The 18,848-nt window shown below is 42.6% G+C and overlaps 1 long non-coding RNA gene across 4 annotated transcripts in view; it reads right to left on the bottom strand.

Annotated features, from left to right (window-relative positions):
• Nucleotides 1–18,596, bottom strand: part of LOC137859650 (uncharacterized) — a 31,589-nt gene extending 12,993 nt beyond the window's left edge. For all 4 annotated transcript variants that reach the window (XR_011098434.1, XR_011098436.1, XR_011098437.1 and 1 more), the window contains exon 1: nt 18,483–18,596. This is a non-coding gene — a long non-coding RNA (uncharacterized lncRNA). The remainder of the gene's footprint in view (nt 1–18,482) is intronic.
• Nucleotides 18,597–18,848: the final 252 nt, after the last annotated feature.

The following is an 18,848-nucleotide window of genomic DNA, read 5'->3' as shown; positions in this document are numbered from 1 at the left end:
TGAAGTGCTAAGTCTTTGATTTCTGGAGTTGCCAAATGTTGGCTCAAATCCCGACCCCCTAGCACACGCCTGCATAACTAGGACATACAATGAGCAAACCAACAGCAGAGAGTTTTTCCTCCTTAGAGTTCAGGGCAACAACAGAGCCACTTTGCACTTAACCATTTAGTAATTGCATTTGTAATAATTCTGACATCTTTTCTCCACTGCAGCAGCAAACATGATTACTTATCCACAGCATCCTACCCTTTTCTTCTTCTAGTGCAATGGACCTGAGCACAAATCAGTGCCTATAGGGCTCTGCCTGGATCTTCAGAGAGAGGGCCAGATTTGAGAAGCTGTACAGCATACTGCATCCATCTGAAAAGGTTAACTTTTCATTGTCTTATTTTTGCCTCTGATTTAAGGAGTCTCCAAACCCATAGTATTGTAGCAGTGAAACTACAACACCAACAGCCCAATCCCAACTAGTGTTTATTGCACCACTGGACAGGAAAGACATAGAAAGGGCAGGAGCTTTTCAACAGTAGCATGTTTTCCAGCCAGGCAAAAGCCTGGACAAGTACCTAAGCTGTGTATCACAGGGCCAGTGAAGAGGCAGTTTTCACATATCTTGAAATTTAGGGATAAAAAAAAAATAAAAAGCAGAAAAATGCTAGCTAACATTGTTATTCCATTCTTTTTACCATTGAAGAGTGAGTGGAGAGGAGAGGGGGAAAAAGCACTTTCATTTGGAAATGCTTTTCCAGTGTGATGTCATCTGAACACAGAGGATTAAATCCTCTGCTAACGTAGACTGACAAATCAATCGCCTTAAAGCACTGTAGCTGCATTAGATCTGCCCAGAGCTTCTTCAGTCTTCTTTTGGTCATCAGATAATGTATCACTAGTTTTGGCATCACTAGGACTTCTACATTTCATTCCCAGAAGGCAAAACTGCCATGAAGTTACACAACTGAATAGACATCCTCCATGTGATTTGTGTCTCTGATCACTGAGCACCATCTTCATTAGCCTTGTCAGATTGAGCTGCCATAAAACACAATAGTTGAGTCAAATTTTATAATTATGCAATTAAAATAAGGATGGAAATCTTCCACTGTCTCAACAGAAATCAGTTTAAGGTAATAGCTCTAGAGGTTGATTTTTTTTTTCCTCCCTAATGATACATCTCAATTACATGTTTCTTCTATTTTTATTTATTTTAAGCTAAGTAGGCCTGTACTGTGTGGGCTGTTTACAGAGTGCTGGTAGAAACATCAATGCTGTGTCTGATCACTATGGTAGGAACAGACTGGATAGAAAGGGGCTTATATATCTCACATCCCAGAGGAACTGGCAATTTGCAGCCCAAGAGGACAGAAATCATCCTTTTAATAAAGCTCTGCAGTACATTCTGCAGGCACCACATGGGACATGCACCAACACTGGCTTTCAACAGGAGTGGTAGAGAGAGCACCAGCAAGCATATCGATAGGGTTGAAGAATACAGCCTCCTGTTTTGTGGAGAGAGAGTGGTCTAGATTCCTACCTGTGATGCTATCCTTTTTTATTTGAACTGATCAGGCCTAATTTACTCCTTCAATTCACAAAGGAGGAGCTACACACTCCCCAAAAGTAAATCACTATCCATTTTGTGGCTGTTTTCTGGATTGGTAATTACATGTTGAAGAAAAACAAGCCTTTCATGAATTATACATACTTATTGGTTTGATTTCAAAAGCTCTTGATGTTGAGAGTAGAAGTAATCTAATTAGTCTTTTGTACAACAAACCTTTCCTTTCTTCTAATGAGGATGGTGCATTTTAATTATTGTGTTACCAAAGCTAAGCCACAAATTAAATAAAACCTGATGCAGTTGTTTGGCAACATGGACATATTTCCATATAGCATCAGCTCATTAATGGTTAAGTTGGGTGAACATATTCTGCAGGCTCCTTTGGGATTTCTTGTCTCTCTTCCACAACCAGAGGCATGAAAAAAGTGCTTTTTTGTTGAGTAGGACAGAAAGCATCCAGGAGACTTCATGCACTCACAGGATATTACCATAGACTTGTCTCCAAATGACCTTTGTTTTGCAGTTCGTTAGAAGGAAAAATGTGGTGATGTATCAGATTGATCTTCATGATGCTAGAGACATCTGTCTTGCCTGTGAAGAAGGATACATGTTTCCAGATACTACTGTGGTTACAAAGAGGTTGATATTATCTCACTAACCTTTGACCGTAGTTCTTGCACCTTTTTCTGAGGTAAGTAGTTCACTATAGTAGTTGATTGCCAGTTTTTTCCTCCCTTAAACACAGGAAAACAAAAAGCTACCCTCCCCTTATAGCTAATACTTTCATGGCATCTCATTTTTTTCTTTGAAGTCATAATGTATTGTAGTCTAAAAATACAGATTTTGTTTCTGCTGCCCACAGTAGAATGCATCTTGTATCATCTTTGGCCTGGACATTCCCCTGCGTTCCTGGTACAGTGCAACTTGAGTTTTGTTTCCCAGCACTAAGTAGAAAGAAAAATAGGTTGGCTGTTGATCATTTGAAGTGCAACTCTTATCATGGAGGCCTGGGGGCTATTATTTCATAAGAATTAGGAACCTGTGAAGTTAGAGGCTGGCCTAGCAAGAGATAAGAGCTGTATTATAAGTTTACAAGCCTAGATCATGGATTTCAAAACATCTTGCTCAGAGGCCTAAACTTGGAAGGATTTTACACAGTTTGCAGAGCCCAGCTGAAGAAATCTGTGTTTTGGGTTTAGTGGATTAGGAACACTGTGGATGCAGGACAGATTCCCATTCCCAGAAGGACCAGAGCAGGCAGAGGAGATTGCAGCTTAGCATGCAACTGGGTATACTGTGAGCAGGTAACTTAAGGGCTGATGATCCCAGAATTTGAGAAAGAAGAACAGTGGAATTAAGGGTTGGTTTGAATATCCATACTGCTTTGCGGCAGTTCCATATAGCATCTTAGCATTCATCCTCTTTAATATTGTTTGTAAGCCTCAGCTGAGGGACTTTCATAAAGTATCAAGTGTGTTTTAAAGCTTTAAGATAAATCTAAACAAACAAGAAAACATGCAAAGCTTTTATGGTCTTCATATAAAAATCTGTTTAAAAGTTTTTTTTTCTTTAGCCATATTTTTTTTTCCTCAAGTGCTAAAATATTCTGATGTGATAATATAATTCACAGTATTCCCAACTAAAATTCTGCGAGAGCTCAAGTTGTGATTTTAACCTTCATTCTGAATGAAGAAAGCTAAAAATTTAAGTATTTTAATGAATCCATCAAATCAAATACTCCACATCTACAATTAAGCATTGAAGAAAGTGTGTAGTTTTCTCACATTATCTTCTTTTACTGTCATTATCACAATACAAGAAGAAAAATCACTCCATTTACAAATTTGGCAGCAACACCAATGAATGCACAAAGCCTTACTGTTAAAGTTAGCTCTGATTAAAGCAACCATTTTCACCACAGACTACATACACAAACTCACACACTTCTGTTGCCCTAGAAGCACCATGAGAAGTGCTTTCTGAAGCACGCAGCTAGTGGGCTGAGACTGTTACAAGGATGTCATGGATGTGAGAGTTGGGGACCGAGGGCTGTGCAGCTCCCACAAGGTACTGAATGTGGCTGAGCCACTCCATGAGGTCTGGGAGATGCTAGACTGATTCCTGGGCACTGAAACTCCAGTGAATCAGTATGACCTTAACCTGTTTGAGACAGAGCAAGAAAACCAGAGGAGGACTCAATATGCTTGATCCTGATGTCACTCAGGTCCAGAATCAATGCAAACTCAAAGCACAAAGAGATCTGATTTGTTTGAATGACATCTTAGGCAAGTCACTGTTCAACAGGATGGCTTGATCTGCTACAGAGATGGGCACAAATGACATGGAGATGCCAGGGAGATGTGTTGCTCTTAGCACAACACTGTTTTTGGCTTTTGTCACTCACTTGTTGAGGTTTGAAATAGGCATTTTTGTCTCTGCTGCTTTGTACCACAGGCTTAAGGAGAGCTGGATTTGCAGTGTTACAGGGACCTCCTCACCCCCCTTTTGAACCTTTCCATCAAACCTCTCACTTTAGCAGCAGCTGGCAGCTGTTTGGCACCTGGACACTGCCACCCCTTCTCCTGGGCATCCTGGCAGCTCATATCCCTCAGTATCACCCATCCACACACCTGCAGAGGAAATCCCCTCTCCTGCGGCAGGGCCCAGCTTTCTCCTGTGTTTGTGCAGCACCTGGCACAATGGAACCAGAGCAGAAAAATCCACTCCGTGAGCAAAAATGCCAGCCTTGTCCAAGAGAATTGGAGCCTCCCGGGGCTAGGCTTTCAGTATGCAAGCTAAATAGCTAGCTAAATCTTCAATCAAGTAGGAACACTAGAGGATATTTGAAATGATCATCCTTTGGACAAAGATTAGCACACATCCTGTTCAAAGACCTACTTCTGACTAGAATTGTGCAGCTAAATTTGGGCTTAAATATAATATATTGAATATTTTGTTGAAAGATACTTCCCTTGGGAAGATGAAACAGGTAGCCTTCAGGAATTTAGTTCAGATTTAGCACATAATGATGGCCAAGGAGGGAAAATGGGAAAGTCAATATTTTATTTTAGCAATTATATGACATTTGTTTTGAAAACTGCCAAATTGTAAGGAGATCTCTTCCTTATATAAAAAGGAGACAAATCAAGAGAATTTCACTTTGAGTCAACCCAACAGCTCTTTGATATTCCAGTTTAGCCACTGATCCCAAAGCCCCTGATTATTTAGGCATCTCTAATTGCAACCTACTCCCTTGGCTTATTTCTAGAAGCAGAGCTTTGAGAAGCTTTTGTTGATGCTCAGAGGGGAATGGCTCATAGGCTCAATTATAGGAGAAACTGCATCAATTAAAGGAGAAAAATCTCAGTGTGCAATTTAAGAATGTAAATTTAAGTTATCCAAGGTGTAGAACCTATTTCAGCTGCATGAACCTTCAGGAGACCAAGTATTCCCGCATTGCCAGCAACATTTGTATAGCTGAATAAAGGATAAAAGTTTGAGTAATCACTTCATCAGCAATAGAAGAACTCTCCAAGTGGGGTTGGTACCACTCAAAAAAAAAAAAAAACAAAAAGAAAAAGGTCATTAAGGTCCTGGTGATCTCAAAAAAAGTCACTAAGGTCTTGGTGAGGGGGCTTTTTTGCTCATAGCCCAAGTTTCACTGGCAGAAACAAAACCATCAAGAAACTGTATGAAAACCTATACCATTATAATCCCATCCCTTCAGAATTAAGATGCTAATTTAATAAATCCAAAGTTATTGGTTTGTCTGAATTTTTACCCTCTCAACTTAATGAAGTCTACTTGTAAAAAAACATGCACTTGAACAAGTGTAAAGATGCAAGAATTTTATTAAAATACAGTTTTGGAGTAGCAAAAGCTGCCTAACATTGAAACAATTTGAGCCCAAATAATCCATCAGTCACTAAGAAGAAATGATGCTGGTGCTGTATAACATTAGTTTCGTGCTGTCTAACTTCAGCTTGGTTTTAAAAACCTTAAGTAGGATGAATAGGCATTATTCTGACTTTAAAAAACAATGAAGATACTTTTGACAGCTGATTCAGGTACTGTTCTCACCCCAACTTGAAGGACTAGCAAGGAGTTGAAGATAATTCAGTTATGCTGTAGATGAGGCACCTGTTGAACATGTAATTTCATTGCAGTTTTGTATCTCCTGACCCTAATCAGGTTTGTTAACAGCAATAAACAGACATTATTTATCACCAAAGAAAAGTATACCTTTAACTATTGGTCCAACAGCAGCTAAGTGCAGTGAGTATGACAATATTCAGACAAAAAAAAAAAATCAAAGCCTTGGAATGAATACATTACCCTGTTTTTACTTTTACCTCTTACAAAATTTTTCACTTGTGCCTCTACTATTGGACTGTGGAAGAATGAAAGTAGTTTGATTTTGAAAACAATGGGGAAAAATACTTGCAGGTATCAGATATAAAAAAAACTAAAGTGGCCATTACTGAAGTCTGCTGTTTAAATCTTCCCCCTCCTACCACCAGGAAAAAAAAAAACAACTGAGCACACACTTGTATGTTTTAACTCTTTTTCCTGTACTCTCAGCTGTATCAGCTGGAGCTTGGGAGAGCAAATCTGTTACTTTGAGGTGGCAGACTTCCCAATTTTTGCTGAAACTAGTATGATTTGAATGATTATCATTACCTTTCCCTTCACAACATTTGGTTTTGGGGAGGAGAGAGGGGGAAATCAATTGAGCTTCTGTTAAAAAATTTAAGAAATTAGCTGAAGTATTACTCTTCTCCCCCCCCTTCTCTTTATACCTCAGGTTCAAAGATGAAAAAATACATGACATGACAACACAAGCTATATTTCATATTAGGTATTACCAACGAATGAATTCCCTGCTGTCAAAAACAAGCAACGCTTTGCATCATCTTTCCCAATGAAACTACCCATGATTACAGTTTTTGTATTTTTTCTACCCAGATTCCAAAATATTTATTTCAAGTCATTGTTTTGGTGCACATTCCTGGCCTTAAATGGAGATGTTAGGATAGCTGCAGAAAGACGAGAACAATACAGAAGTGAAAGTAAGTAGTAGCAAGCTTCAGCATCAAAATGACTGCTGACAGAAGCCTGTTTTGCCTCTTCCCTCTCGCTTCAGTTTCAGGGGGTGTCAACACAAGGCTACAATGCTGTAACACACTCTAAAATGAGTTTACAGACATGTCACTTTCAGGGCTCACTGCTGGGTGAAGTTCTCTCCTCCAGCCAGAGCAAGTTTTTTTTATTTAAGCAGAGGACCTGCTGCAAGTTCCAGTTCTCCTCCAGCACCATCCCACCTGCACTCCAAAAGCCGCTTTCTGGTACATGCCCTGCAACGTGCTGGTAAGCTTGAAACCTACTTTACTATTTTGAGCTGCTCATGAGAAGTTTGCACACCTGTCACACAACAGTGCATGGGGAAGTATTGGAGCAAAGAGACAGCATGGGACAGAAACATACGTAGAGATGGCATTAGAGGACACTAAGTGTTTTGGAAAGACAGCATGGGAAAGTAGTAACATTGATAGAATAAGGACCGTCTTCTTCAAATTGCCATTGATGTCATGGCATGAAATGGTTTTACATGATCAGGAAGAGCAGCAACCTTGCATCCTTACTGCCAGCCTAGGCCATAAACCTGCAAGCACAAGGACACAGCCAACACAGCTGGAACTGAGCAAAGCCACAGTCCTTCCATGAAAGACTCTAACATCCCTGCAACTCCACCACCCTGCCTTGACACTCCAAACCAGTCACTTTTTCAAGAGCTTGGTGGAGTGCCCAGCAAGTCAGTTGTTTGTCTGGCAGCCTTTTTGTTACAGCTATTGTGGGTAGAAGGCCAGTAAATGCTGGCTTCCCAGCAGCTGAGTAACTAGCATTCAGAGGCTATAGCAGTCCTGTTGCTCTCTTGTAGGCCAGCATTGCCTGCAGGTAGTTACATTATTATCTTGGGGACTGTTGCAGTGACTGTCCACTGTGCCCTGGAAGACTCATTTCCCTTAATAAGCCCTTTCCTCTCATCCTGCATGTTGCCAAACAGCTATGTAAGAAAAATAGTCAGATCATCAGCATGAGTCCCTTAGATTAAGTTTAAATGCATAATTTCATGTTTTACTTATTGTTGAGTTTCTGGGAAAGCTGACTGCTTAAACAACACACAGCAATATGGTAAAGTGTGGTTATTTATTTGTTCCTTTAGTACCTGAAAGCCTCAGCCAGAGTTCCTGCTACAGTGCCAAGACATGATGTTAGAGGGCTTTACCCAGCTGTCAGCTAAGTGCTATCCCTTGGTCAAGGCAGGCATTGTCATCAGATGTAGCAGCTTCAAGTGAAAGTAAATCAACAGTCTGAGACCTCACAAGGATGTGTCAATGGATGGGTGCAGGAGAGAAGGACTGAGCACAAGAAAAAAGCATTTATGAGGAAGCAGAGGGCAAAGTCCCGGGAGACATTACAAATGGTCAAAGGAGTTTTAACTAGTTTGGAGAAAAAAAAAAAAAACAAACACATGCATTTGAGGTGGCTCCTTAGTTTATGCTCCCTTTTTTCCACTAATGCATATAATAAAGAATGAGATAAATGTGTAGGTACAGTTGTGGCAGGAGAAGATGTAAAACAAGTCACTTTAAGCACTATCTCAAACACTTCATTTTAGGTGTCTCCATTTTCTTTATTTTTCTACTGTAATCACTTCTTTCCTGCTCATCTCTACAAATTTCTACAGCATCTTAAGCAGAACATCTGCTTATCACTCAGCCTTTTGAGCATTTATTCAGATTTCTGATAGAAGCAGGGCTCAAAACAAGAGCCTCTTCAGTTTTAGGGCCAAGTTTGAAAGGAATGTCCCCAGCTGGGGACAAATTCTGCTTTCCCTAAGAAAGGATCGTACATCACCACAGCAGATACCCAAGCACGCATCAGTGGAATAAATTACTTTCCTCTTATTTCTGTACTTGCTGTAATCTCCTATTGAGAAGAACAAATGCCAAACATCACATGCAAATGACATTAAAATGCTTCACAGTTTTGTTTTATCTCTGCAGAAGTATTTTAATTGATAGTATTAATTCCAATTGTTGATATTTTTGTATTATGTTTATTTCAATACTTTTCCTTGGCAGGAAAGGTAACTGTTGTTTGCACAGAAAGACAAAGCCATTAAAAGCTATTTATCCACACGAGCATTTATCTAGGTATCCATATGGCCCCTGGCTACATGAATGTGCTTTTATAAAACAGGATTTAGTAATCTGAAAACAGATTTAACAAGTGCCAACCAAGAGCTCCCTGAGCAAGCCTCCACACATGACAAATATGCAATTCAGAAGTAGAAACTCAGAATAAGTTTAGAGCTTTATGAGGAAAAAAACACCACTGTTTTGTTATATAAATCCTTCCACACTGGAGGAACAGAGTGGCAGGAGCAAGCTCAAAGAAAACTTCTTGGAAAGATCTAAACAGAAGAACAGCATGAAAACAGAAAAGGTAAAAAGATAAAAACTTCCTAGTCAATATTTAAGGTCTGAGGGAGTGCAGGAAAGGCATAGGTGAGTTTGTGATTTCGATTTAGTTTTGAGAGAAATGGAGGTGGAAAGAAGACAACATTAAGACCCTGAGTAGTGGCAAAGATTGCAGAAGGATGAATATCTGGGTGGGTGCTGCCTACACTGTAGGCAGAGGGGGAAATGGAAAGCAAACAAAGGGAAATTGCCACATGTGCAGTAGCAGTACTTAAAGCATGAGCAATAGAGGCACAAAGAGAATAAGCTTATGTTGGGTGAACTTAGAGTTATTGGAAATTTGAAAACTAGATCCTTCAGGGAAGGATTACCCTCAGGATTGTTTTAAAATGAGAGTAGAAAATGAAAAAATTGGAATAGGAGGAAAATTCTATCACCTCCTCTTTTATATCAAAGAAATAAACAGGCAAAGTAGTATGAAAAACCGAGGAGTAAAACTTCTTGTTTACACAAATGATAAAGTTGTCTTAAAGTAAAAAAAAAAAAAAAAATCAAAACAAGATAAGAGCAGCCTCCAAACTTTTTTATGGTTTTATGATTTAATATGATCTCTTTCCATTTTGGATTAAAGATCTTTCCCAAGCTCCTACTTGCCTTGGACATTTTGATAGCTTCCTGTCATTACCATAAGAAATATTTTTTTCATCTGACCTGAAAACAAGTACTGCTTTTACTGCAATTGGAAATACTAGCATTGACCCTGAAGCACCTGATAAAGGTTAGCAGCAAGAAGTTTTACCCTGTCTTACTCAGTGGCCAACAATTTGGGACAAGCGCCTAGAAGTTTATCACAGTTGTAATTTTAATACCACAACTTATTCACATAACAAGGGAGCCTTATTACAAGATCACCAACAACTACTGCTGTAGTTGCAGGGGGTGATAATCCCCCCAGTATTTCACAGCTGAAGCCTGATGTTGGCTTCAATACCCATAACAATAAAAATTCACTGAATTGAAGGAGTCAGACTGTCAAATCAGTACAGCCTGCTGCAAAAAGCATGACCTGAAGGCAAAGCAGTGAAATTCATTCAGATGGGCATTGGCTATTAGGCTGAGAAAACATATCCTGGAATTATGGACATATGTATGGTAACCTCTGTGTCTTCAGCCAGCTGCAGAAGGACTGTAGGTGTCCCAACCAAAGCAATACCACAAGGATTACACTGTGATGGCCTGAGCTCGCAGAGTAGACTCAGTAGCTGTGCGAGCTTACATCCACAGACAGCAGCTCTAACACATACCTATGTTCCCCCACCCATCACATCTGGTTTACTTTAGGTTACCAAAAACCCCAAAACATCATGAGATTAAAGAACAGCAGGAACAAGACAATCAACTGTTACAATGAAAGAAACGGGGAGGGATCAAATCAGTGGTGAAGATCCCAAGGTAAACAAGTTCCAAGTTTTCCATCTTTTCATAGCCCGTTCCCTGTTTCAAATGATTCTTCGTTAATCAAGAAGATTATTCACTATATTGGGGGGCAAGTTTTTTCTTTCTTGCATCAATGAGTAGCAGGTTGACTTTTCTGGTATCTCACCTGCCCTCTCTTCTTGCTCACGTTTTAGATACCTGCTCACCATAGCTTTCACAGGTGATGTTTTCTGCTCTTCAGTTTTTCCTCTTTTACCACACTCAAAACTCATTTAGGAAAACATGGACAAGAACTTTTTTCCAGTAAAAAACAAATAGTAAAATGCTCTGCTCACCCCATGGTAATGCTTGGAGTTATACTTCATACATCTGATACCCTTGACACAGATCCTTTCCATGTCCACCTCTTAGAAATCTAATTTAACCTCCAAGAAAAATTTCAGAGCTGAATCAACTTTTTTTTTTTTTTTAAATTGAATATCTAAGAGGACCAAAATAGACTGCTTAATGCCCTGGTAACCAAAGTGCATTGACTCACAGAAATCTTACATTCTATTCTGCCTAGGTTCCTACATCCAGCTTATCAGCTGAGCACCTTCCAGCCTGGCATTAGAAGGCACAGCTAAAGTCTGTCACATGCTGTTTGCTTGCGTTACCTCTCTGGGCACATGCAGGAGAATGCTTTATTTTGATAAACTTTCCCTGAGAACATGCATACTACTTTGTTTAGCAGGAGGATGTGTGCTTTGTTCTTGGGATTTGTTTTGTCAAAAGCAGCAATTATTTCTAGTTTGTAAACTAGCTGAATCATTTCAGCTTCCTGGGGACAGTCACAGGAAAGATTCGTGTCCTTTAAAGATATGCATGTGAGAGTGCTCTTGCTGACCACAGAGGCGTGACCTGAGGCGTTCCTGAGGATATCAGTGCAGAGGACTGGAAGGTAGTTTAACTGAGAGCAAGAAAAATCCCAGTTCCATGTTGGCTACAGGTACAGCTGCTCTGTGACAAAGATACAGCTGTGCCAGAGCATTCAGCAGCACAGGACAGAGCAGGAACACACACAGCCAGGTGGGCATCACAACAGAAGCAACACCCATGTGGGACAGCACCCAAACTAGCCAGTCTCCTGCTTGCACTCCTGCTAATAGCCCCAGTGCCTTTGGAGCCCAAGGGAACAGTCAGGCTGCACAGAGCTGCCCCACATGGAGCCCAGAACAAGTGTGGGGTGTTTGGCTGCACACATGAAGCAGGCATACTCTTATTTTGCTCTCAAGGGGTATCAGCATCTGTTCATGTTAGAAACCCACAACCCTCCTGCACAATTTCTGAAACAAAGGAGGAACTACGTGGAGTTTTGCTTGTAGAAAATGAGGGGCTGCAGAAGCATTAACAGTGTAAGCGGTGGATGCAGCAAGAGGATGGCTCCCACCCTTGTAGATCTGCTGTTCAGAGACCTCACTTACTATGCAGTACATGAGGTTTTGTCCATGAGGCGTCTGTTTAACAGGGCTGTTGCTTTACCAAATGACAAGGCTGACCAGCTTCTCATCCCCAAGGCTGCTAACCAAGCTGTCACAACATAGAAGTGCCCTGGGAAAACCTGAGCAGTTTTCCCCATCGGCTATTAGCAAGAGCTCTTCTTCCTCTGCTGGTTGGGACCCCAGGGCTCTCCTGCTGCACTGCACTCTCCCAAGAAGCTCTGCAGACCCCAGCAGAGGCAGGAGTTCAGGGTCTCTGTCCCTAGGAAAACATCGGTGGACCTGGACTGCTCCCCAGCACTGAGATACACAAGGATTTCAAGCTCTACTGCTAAAAATCCCCTTTCTTCCTCCACTCCTCAGCTTTCAGCATGTTTTCATCTTGCTGAGCTAATAAAGCTTTCACTTGCTAAAGTGTTTTCAGGCTGAACTGCCTGCCGCCCCCCACCTCCTCCCCAAAGCCATTGGTGCCATCTTTTACTTCACACAGCAGCACCACAGGGCACTAACTCAGTGCTTCAAAGATACCCTTCAAGGCATCTCCCTGCAGATGATTGAGTCTGAACTGCAGCTACCTGCAGGCACATCCTACAGGGGCAGATAATTAAACTACCAAGCAGTACTGTTTGGATTCAAGTACAGGCCTGCAGGATTTCCTGGCCTAAAGCCAAAGCTGGGTACGTCCTGTCAAGGATGAAAGCAGAGGTTTGTGCACTCAATAGTCAAAGATGGGGATGGATACAAGGACCGCTTGAAATTTACCTTTTGGTGGGGTAAGATGATGAAAAATACCACCATGTTGTGGTGAAATGAGCATGTCCAACAAGTACACTCAGTAGGTGAGTAATTGCACAAAATGCAGACCACCAAGCAACAGATTTACTGCTTATTCAGTGATCCCTACCTTGACCAGCTACCTTAGTATTTCTGCTGCTTATCACATCCATTTCTCCCCCACCATAACCCTTTTGCTTTTCCTTACAGGAGCCGCAGCCCTCCTCAGCACAGAAGCACCAGACCTGCCTGCAAATCTCCTAAGTGCTTCCAGTTGGCCCCACAATCATTCTGCTCCATCTACTCTGATACCTTGTGAACAGTTTTTTGCCTGTTTGTCTCACATAAGCACATCACTAGATCATTTTTATGCAAACTCCTGCAGACATGCAATGGTTGGAGAAGGTGATATAAAAACAGCTCTGTTGAAGTGGGACAAAGAGGTCCCTTTTTCCTGATGTTACTTAACAGTTCAGTATCCCACCCTGCTACAGAGTTTTCCTCTACAAGGCCTCAAAGCAATAATTTGACTTAGAAAAAGTCTGGGATGTAGCATTTGGACAGAGCCTTCTCTTGCCATTTCTGCCACAGCCTCACCTTGTGGCCTCTGGAAAGAATTAATTTTTACTTGTTCTCATGTTCATTTGCTTTACACACGCTTTCCCAGAAAGATGGCAGAAAAGTGGGGTGAGCAGCAGAGGATGCTTTCTTTTCATATGGCATATTTAGCAAGAACCTTGGGGCAGTGAGGGTAGATCCTCCTCCTTATGCTTATTTCAGAAGCCAATATCTGACAGACCAAAGCTGTATTTAATGTTCATTTTTCCCTGCTCTAACGAAACAATTCTAAAGCCATCAACCACTTGCTACCAGTGCTGTTAAGCTGAGTCACTTTTATTACCATCCTAAAGGGTAGGTGGAAGATCACATGGCTCTTTACAGCTTCAGTAAAAGGAATTTTATCACAAGCTGCTGTTGCTTTCCCCCCCACTCTGTTCAGCACACATGCTGGCAATGACATCTGATTATTATAGATTCGCAATTGGTTTCTGGAAAGGAGCTATTTTGTAACCTTGACAGACACATTGCATTTCCATGAAGAGGGTGGATGTATAGGATTAAAAAAAAGCTTCCAGCACTGGTCCTCTAATGTTGTTGATTTTAACTGGAGGTCCCTTACCCGGAGCTGCTTTCAGAGGCACCAGCAAGAGGTAAGATCTCCATCCCTGGCACTGCACATGCTCTTCTTCAGCAGCGTCTGCTGGGAAGGCAGTGAGGCAGGTCCATAACTCAAGCCCGTCTGGAGAACTGGCATCTGAGCAGAGCAGATGCAGCTGCTGGGACATCAGAGTAAACAAAGTTGTACTTCCTTCACAGTGAAGGAACAATGAGAAGGGGGTCAGAAAGCCTCAGGAAAGGACTACTTCAGGAAGAAGAGCAGGTTCTCCTTGGCAGCCACTGCATCCTGTGCCCTGCTGTTTGCACCTCTGCAGGAGCGCAAACAGGATGAGCACAAAGCAACTCTGAGCACAGGTTGCTCCCTCTGCCACTATCCACATGTGCAGTCCAGCCTGGGCCATGCACACTGACCAACTCCTGTTGGATCCAAATAGACAAGCTGTCTTTCCTTCCCTTCCATCCTGCTAATTGCACCTGCCTCTGCTCTAAGCACATGCAGGAGCCACAGCAACATCTTCAGCACAGGCAGATCACACAGCATCTGCTAGAAAGCAAGCAGTGATGCTCAGGGACAGTCCTCAACTCTGAGTAAGCCCACCAAGTCTTCCCAGTTGCCTCTCCCCCACCAGGGCTGGCTGCAGCCCTGGGTACCAGTGGGTTATCCTGGGACTAGCACCAGTCAATGGCACTCTTCCCACTCAAGGGACCAGCACTTCAGAGTCCAGTGGGAGAGGAGCACTAGGACCAGCCTCACCCTAGGAGGTGCAGAGCAGCTAAAGAGGACAGTTCATGCTGCAGGTGGCCTGCAGTGAGGTTACCAGCTTCCCCAAACCATGGATAAACCCTTGGCCACACAGATATTGGCAGAAGAGTTGGTAGATATGAAGTCTATTTGTTCTTTCTACCAGTCTCTGGCCTTCTTGGACATAAACCTGAAGTGCCTCTGGGTTGGTTGAACTACCAAGTTCAGGATTTGCCCTCCAGATGCACAGGGAAGTAGGATGAGTTGGCACTGCTTCCTAACCAGCTTTCCTCAAATAGCTGCCTCCCTCAGGGCAAGGCTTGCACCAGTGCATGCAGCATTTTGGATCATCTTTTGCCTTATTATTTCAAGTTGCCAGGTCAACTCAGGCTTAAAGGATGATAACCTGATCCCAGAAAAACAGCCTGCATAATAAAAGGCTGCTTCAACCACACTGCAGCAGGCAAGGTGTCCCCAGAGCTGTGCACCTTGTATGTCAGCACCAGAGGTGAGGATGCCCAGGGCAGACAGAGTCTAGACTCTCCTGCCCTAGGGTATGTGCAAACCTGCCAAGACCATTCTGAGAGTGGTTAACCCTATTACAGCATAAGCTGAGAGTACGTGACATTCATTAGAAGAAAATAGCTTTCTTTGTTCCTAGATCTAACCCCAGAGCAGCAGTCCTGTGGGACAGCACACCATTACTGGTCTCAACAGGCAGGGCTTGCCATCCCAGCAGCACTGCCCAAAGAAAGCCAGCACCTGCTTTCTGCAGCCCTGCTCTTCCTCTTCCCAGAGAACGATGCAGGTCTCGGATCCCTCCACAGCACAAGGGCCAGGGTTAGAGCACATGCCTTTCCAAAAGGGGGTTGCAAATCAAGGGGCCAGCTCATTCTTCAATTGCTGCTTTACAGGCAGACCTCTGCCCACAGAGCTTGTGCAGAGCCCTCAGCTGACTTCCACCATCCCCACATAGGCATCCACTATCGAAGTACCAAAGGGATAAAAATGAGAACATCATCCCTTACCCAGTGTGCTGGGTGATTGTAAACCTCACTGTTGCTGTAGCTTGGTATGCACACACGAAAGAGACAGGACTGAGCCTTCTGGCTGGTGGGGAGAGGGTGCTGGATAGTTGCTTAAGCAAGTAAATTCTGTCAGAAATAGTGATCATTTACCAATAAAAGGTAGAAAACAGGCTGAGGAAGGTGGGCTGTGCAAACATATCTGTATTTTGTGGAAGGTAGAGGAATTCCACAGCACATGGAGAGCTATTGTAGCATACAGCTCCAGTGGGAGACCCAATTTCTAACAGTTTTAGTTGTCCCAAACATTAATAAATTTAACAGATTAAACCAAATGTCTGAAATGAAGGAGGTTTCCCCCATACTGAACTGCTTATTTTGAAGACACTTGTGCTGCAGTGCAGCAGAGCTGATTAGGTATCTTCTTGCTGAGGAAACGATAAAATCTGCCCAGTTACTCTTATTCATGCCACCTATAATAAGCTGAAGCAATTCCTCCCACTCCCATGCCATTCAGACAGATGCAGCCACGTGTACCCAGGTAACTACTGCTGGCATGCCAAGCTTGCTGCAGATGTTTGCTCAGGGACACATGGTGGGACCAAGTAGGGCCAACTCTTCTGAAGTGGTGTCACACCTGGATCCACAGAAGCCAGGGTGTTTGTCTGCACTTCTTCCCAAGAAAGGTCTGGCTAGAACGTCAAACGGCTGCTCTGTATGTACGTGGGGCTTTGTAAAGCAGAACAATGCAGGAACAACAGCAAAAAAGCAGCAGGAGGACAATGGAAACAAGTAAAGAAGACCTGTGCATGTAAACAGGGAAACTAAACATTTTCTCCTCCGTACACATTTCCTGCCTTGTTTCTCTGCATCCTCAAGTACTAGAGCTCTGCCTCCCTGTCTCCCAGCAGCAACAAGCCTGACCACCAGTAATAACCACAAAACCTAGTATTTAAAAAGGCTGCCAGCTCAGCCTGTTTCCCTCCCCCAGTCAACTGAGCTGTCATTCCCCCACTCAAAGCCCGCCTCAGGTGACTGCCCTTTAGATCTTCACTAGGAACATCAGTTCACTGTGCTGCTGGAGAAGTGATCACATCAGTTTTTTATACCAGCTGCATTCACTAACACCTGACATAAAGTAAAAGCCCCCCATCTCCTATAGCCAAGACTTTTTTAAATTGTTATCTGAAACAAAAGATGAATATAATTTTTTTTTTTTTTTTTTTTTTGCTTAAAGATATTATACAACGCTTCCTCCACATAGTCAATTGTGAATGTTTTCCCAGTGCCTGTGCAGTCAGTTATTTCATAAGAAGGTGCTTTATATGCTATCGGAGGCAGCATGAGTACTATCCCACATATCCTTGCTGTTGCTATGGAAATCATTCCTCTTTAAGCCAATGTGCAAATGCAGGTCTTATTGCTGAATGCAGAGGCTAAAGGTGTGCGTGAGTCAAACTGTTTGTTGTGTGTTATTCCTCTGCAGCTGAGAGATGGGAGGGGAAGAAGGATCAGTGCTGCAACAAGAGCACCTGCAACACGGCACCGGGGAGAGGTAGAAGGCTAGCGGCAGAGATAGGAAGCCACAGGAAGGCTCTGCCAGGGGACTTCAGCCAAGCACAATTTAGCTGCTCAGCTCACCTGCTCCAGGTGATACAGAAAGGTCAGGATTCAGGCACAGGAGGTGCAAAGGACAGTTCATGGCCTTTCAAAGTATTTGAGGTGAAGAAGGAAGCCACAACACACTAGCACTGATACAAGGCACATAGCATCCTGCCTTGTTTGTAGACCTGTTGCCATTCAAAGCTCAACAATAAAGTTAAGCTTTTGACAAGCGCTTTTGACTTCCTGTTGGCTGCAGAGGGTAAGAAACTAGAGATGCCCAGAGAGCATTGTGAATCCAATGAAGGAACAAGCCAAGAAAAAACACCTACAATAGTCAATTTCTTTCACATCTGCCATGCTCAGCAGCTATTTCAAGCACTCTTCACTTTCCTTCAGACTCAAGGCTGAATACCACTGTGGATACTGGAGCACTCCCAGCCAAAACAAAGCTTAACATCAGCAGTCACTTTTCAGTAAGTGTCTCTCAAAATATAACCAACAGGAACCTGCTGCCCCCAGGACTCCATCAGGAGAGATGGAGCCTTTAGATGTGAGACCACACACAGCCAGATACAGAGCTCTTCCATGCCCCATTCAGGCACCTCTGCCTATGGGAGCTCCTATGAAAATTGCAGATTCCAGAGCTGACAAGAGCACCCTACACACATTTCCTTCAGAAATCAGCAGAGAAAGGCAGAATCATCAAACGTGGGATTTTTCCTCCTTCCCACTGAAAAAGTATTCCTGCAGAAAATTTGCAAGCGGTCTATCACATAAGCCAAAGGCTTCTAGTCACATCTCGTCCCTTTTTTCACTGCTGCTACAAGAAGCACAGGTGTTATACCTATTCTCTCTTCCTACTTACCTTCTGTCCTAGATATTAGGGAATTCTTAAAAGCACAGCAAAAGATTTAGAGTTACATATACACAGAAATTAAGTTTTTGCATGAATTTTGTTTGGTCAGTCAGCCTTGGGGAAAAGCAGCCAGTTGAAGAACAAAACCCAACCTGTAAAAAAAAATCTCATCATCTGCACAACACCACAAATCACACAAGCAATAATCACAAAGCAGAACTCCTTTGGGGCTCCATCATACATGACAATTAAATGCAAAAACAATAAATAACCTACAGCATATTTCTGTAAATGAATCCAGCAGATTTCCCTCAACCAAAACCCAAAATAAAGACAACACTTACTTCAGTTCAGGCCTAGATGCACAACCCCACAACCACCAGCAACCAGATCTATTCTCCTCCAGGTTGTATTCACATAGGTGCTGCCACCCCTCTCCTCTCCTTTTTTATTAGCTACCCACCAGGAGCCCAGCAAGCCAGTTGTCCTTGGCAGAAACACCTGTGAATTCAGCACAGCTTGATGTCAGAGTGCAGGGGTGGCTGGGATTTAAAACAAAACGATACAGTTAATGGTGCTTTATAAAGTTTGTTTTAACTCTAAATATCAATGAGCTATAATGGGCATTTTTATGCTGCATTCAGGTTTGATCAATAGCATCCTAGCACTGTAATAAACTGTTACACCATTTTATGAAACACAATAGTATG

This window comes from Anas acuta, chromosome 7 (genome assembly GCF_963932015.1).
Source record: "Anas acuta chromosome 7, bAnaAcu1.1, whole genome shotgun sequence".
Classification (NCBI taxonomy): Eukaryota; Metazoa; Chordata; class Aves; order Anseriformes; family Anatidae; genus Anas; species Anas acuta.
The sequence above is the reverse complement of the archived record's forward strand: the minus strand, read 5'-3'. Positions and strand labels throughout refer to the sequence as shown.